Source organism: Bison bison, unplaced genomic scaffold (assembly GCF_000754665.1).
Source record: "Bison bison bison isolate TAMUID 2011002044 unplaced genomic scaffold, Bison_UMD1.0 scf7180017864420, whole genome shotgun sequence".
Taxonomy (NCBI): Eukaryota; Metazoa; Chordata; class Mammalia; order Artiodactyla; family Bovidae; genus Bison; species Bison bison.
This window is the reverse complement of record NW_011494985.1, coordinates 133,739-137,257: the sequence shown is the minus strand read 5'-3', so window position 1 is coordinate 137,257 and position 3,519 is coordinate 133,739. Positions and strand designations below refer to the sequence as shown.

Sequence of the window (3,519 nt, the reverse complement as noted above, 5' to 3'; positions counted from 1 at the left end):
CCTTGGCTCACAGCTGACTTTTCTCTGGATCCAATCGTGTTGTTGAATTTTTATGCATCTTTTTTTTTTTAATGTAAACTGAAGGCAGAGGTCACTTTTGCTCTCGAGGCTCGTGGGGGTCTCCAGGGAGCTGCCCCCACCCCTGTGGGCTTCTCCTAAAGGGCCAAGTCCCGCCCCCACAGGCTGGGGTCGGGGTGTGGTTGGCCAGCCCAACAGCCCCGGCCTCTTGTTAGCAGAGCTCTGTTGATGGATGAAGTGGCAACAACAGGGCTGGGGAGCCGCGGCCACGCCGGCCGGCCTTCGCCCACATCGATGCGCCATCACCTCCCTTTAGTTATCTGCTCGCGCCCACCTCCAAGCCTGGTGGGGATAGCCGCTTTGGGGGGCCTAGACCTCCGATCTCAAAAAAAGACCCTCCAAACTAGCCAATGAGCGCCTCCCTGGGACCAGCACGCCTACTGTGTACTGGGCACCTTCCCCTACGTCATTTCCAAACCTGGCATCCATCTGTGCCCACAGGAAATATCACCCCGTTTAACAGATGGGGAACCTGAGGCTGGGAGGGGCCTTGCCGCCACCCCCCCAGCTTGGGAAGGGGCGGATCTGAGACTTGAAAGGGAAACCTCAGGACTGGGGGGCGGGGGCTTCCAGCTGTGGACTCACCCGGAGCTGACATCAGGCTCCAATTTAGGGGCAGGGGTCAAGGTCAGACAAAAGTCAGGAAGACTGGAGTGCTTGTGGGGGAGCACCGAAGAGAGAGAGGGCTCCCCTCTCCCCTGCCCAGGTCACAGGGGTCGCCGAGATGCAGGTGGGTTTACCTCCGTCTGTCTTGTCCCCTCACCGGTCACCCACCCATGCTGACCCCACACCCCTCACCCCCTGCACTGGCCCTGGTACCAACAAAGCCCCCCGCCCCCAGGAGCACCCGGGGGCCTGGTCCCTGGGTCCGGGCTTGCCCTCCCCGGCGGAACTGTGCTGGCAGGAAGTCTGGGCCTCTCAGGCGTAGGGGGAACCACTGCGCGGCTGCTGCCCGGGAAGGGGGTGAGCAGAGAAGGGGGCGTGCAGGAGAAAGAGGAGAGGAGGGTTTGGGCTTTCTGGTTTGTTTGGATTCTAAAATTAGCTGCTGGCGAGTGAGGGGGCCGAGGGCTCACACCCGCTGTCAGCCCAGGCTGCCGCGAAACCCCAGGTGCTTGGCTAAAAATTGTATTGAAAGTTTCCGAGCCAGCTGGGGTGACTGGAAATGAATCTGTAATACAGGAATTTCTTTCTTTCCTATCACATGTCGTGCTCGGTTCTGATCTTGTTTTGACCGACGCGGCGTGTCTCCCCCAGCCTTTGTGTCTCTGGACTTGAGTGTAGGTGGGAGGCTGCGAAACCGTGTTTGCCTCGGGGTGGGGGTGGGGGTGGGGGCAGACGGGGGGAGGTGGGAAACAGAGAGACAGACGGGCAGAGAGACAGAGCCTGAGGCCAAAAGGCCGTCAGCTCCTCCAGAACGAGGGCCGCTCTTGCCCTTGGGTGCCCCCAGCCGAGGTCCAGCGCCGGGCGGGCACCAGACATCTCAGAGACAGGTGTGCTCGGGTGGGCCCCACAGGAAGGGGTCCTTGTGCATTTGTGTGCTGAACAGGCAGCCTCCCAGGGGTGCCATGGGGACACCTAAGTGCTAAGATAACTTTCTGGGGCTTCCTGGGGGTACGGTGGATAAGAATGCACCTGCCGATACAGGAGACATGGGTTCGATCCCTGGTCTGGGGAGATCCCCCATGCCCCGGAGCAACTAAGCCGCGTGCACCAGAACCCTGAGCCTGCTGTAGAGCAGCCCCTGAAGCCTGCGTCCAGAGCCGGCGCTCCACAGGAAGAGGAGCCTCCCCACCGCCAGCAACGAGGACCCAGAACAGCCAAAAGTAAACAATAAATGAGCAAAATTATTTTTTAAAAAGATGCCTTTCTGTAACCCACCTCCCTAGGAAAGGTCATCTGTAAAATGAAGCTATAAAACCTGGGTGACATGCTCACGGGGTAACCGTGAGGCCCAAGCGAGCATGCACAGGGACCCCGCCGGATTGGCAACTCCAGCCCAGCTGCTGTTAATCTCAGGTCTAGTGACACCGGGGCCCCTTGGCTTCTCCAGTGGGATTTGCCCACAGTAGATACTCAAACCAAAAACGTGCCATTTCCCCCCAAATCCTCTTCCCCTTCCCCCCTCGTACATGCCATCACCCCCCACCAATCACTCAAGCCGGAAGCCTAACCCTCTGCCCCACTTCATAACCTCCAGTCCTCGGTCTCTCTCCAGCCCAGACCAGGGCCAGCCCCATCGACCGGATCATCCCCGACTGGTCGACCCGACCTGCAGCGACTCATCCGTGTTTGTGCCACGAACCCCCTGGACGCCTGGAAACCCAGGGACCCCTCCTCAGAACATCAGTGTCCACGTTGAAGTAGGTGATTTACCGCACGGTGTCAGTCTCAGGTGTACAGCAAAGGGATTAATATTTCCTCAGATTCTTTATATGCTTCATATCTTTTATGATATGTACTGTGGTTTAGTCGCTCAGTCGTGTCCAACTCTTGGGACCCCATGGACTGTAGCCCGCCAGGCTCCTCTGTCCATGGGATTCTCCAGGCAAGAATCCTGGAGGGGGTTGCCATTTCCTTCTCCAGTGATATGTTTTAAGATACGTTTGTGCTATGCTTCATATCTTTTATGACATGTTTCAGATATGTTCGTGTAAGATGCTGCATGTAGTTCCCTGGGCTTACAGTGAAGGCTTGTTGTTTCTCTGCTTATATATAGCAGTATCTGTTAAACTCCTAATCTATTCTCCTCCTTTCATCTTTGGCTACCATAAGTTTATTTTCTACCTCTGTGAGTCTGTGTCTGTTTTGTGAATAATTCCGTTGTATTATTTTTCAGATTCTACACGCACGCGATATCGTATGATATTTGTCTGTCTGACTTGCTGCACTTCGTGTGGTGATCTGCAGGTCAGGCTCTCACGTTGCCGCGAGTGGCAGTGTCTCATCCTTCTTTACGGCCGACTAGTACTCCGTGGTCTATGAACCACATCTTCTTATCCATTCCTCTGTCGACGGGCATTCGGCTTGTTCCCACGTCTTGGCTATTGTGAACAGAGCTTCTGTGAACATAGGACTGTGTGAACGTTTTTGAATTATAGTTTCGTCTGGATATACGCCCAGGAGTAAGCTGGCTGGGTCATATGGTAACCCTGTTTTTGGTTTTTAAGGAGCCCCAGTACTGTTTTCCACAGTAGCTTCACCCACTCACATCCCCGCCAACAGTGTAGGAGGGCTCCCTTTTCTCCACACCCTCTCCAACATTAAAATAACATTTTTAGATGCATAAAATAAAATTCATAGGCTTGCAAAGGAAGCTGTCTTTGTTGAAATACAGTTATCAAAATATTTAAAGAGCAAGCCCATAATCTGGTAACTTATGTGCTTTGCCACAAAGGTGTTAAATAACAATATTCAACAAGAAGACCCAGCGATGGGGCGACC

General features: G+C 54.7%; 1 long non-coding RNA gene across 1 annotated transcript; it reads left to right on the top strand.

Annotated features, from left to right (window-relative positions):
• The first annotated feature begins 679 nt into the window (after positions 1 to 679).
• On the top strand, positions 680 to 3,195 carry LOC105002252. The gene is made up of 4 exons (XR_826930.1): positions 680 to 808; positions 1,723 to 1,901; positions 2,294 to 2,438; positions 2,915 to 3,195. It is a non-coding gene; the product is annotated as an uncharacterized LOC105002252 (long non-coding RNA).
• Positions 3,196 to 3,519: the final 324 nt, after the last annotated feature.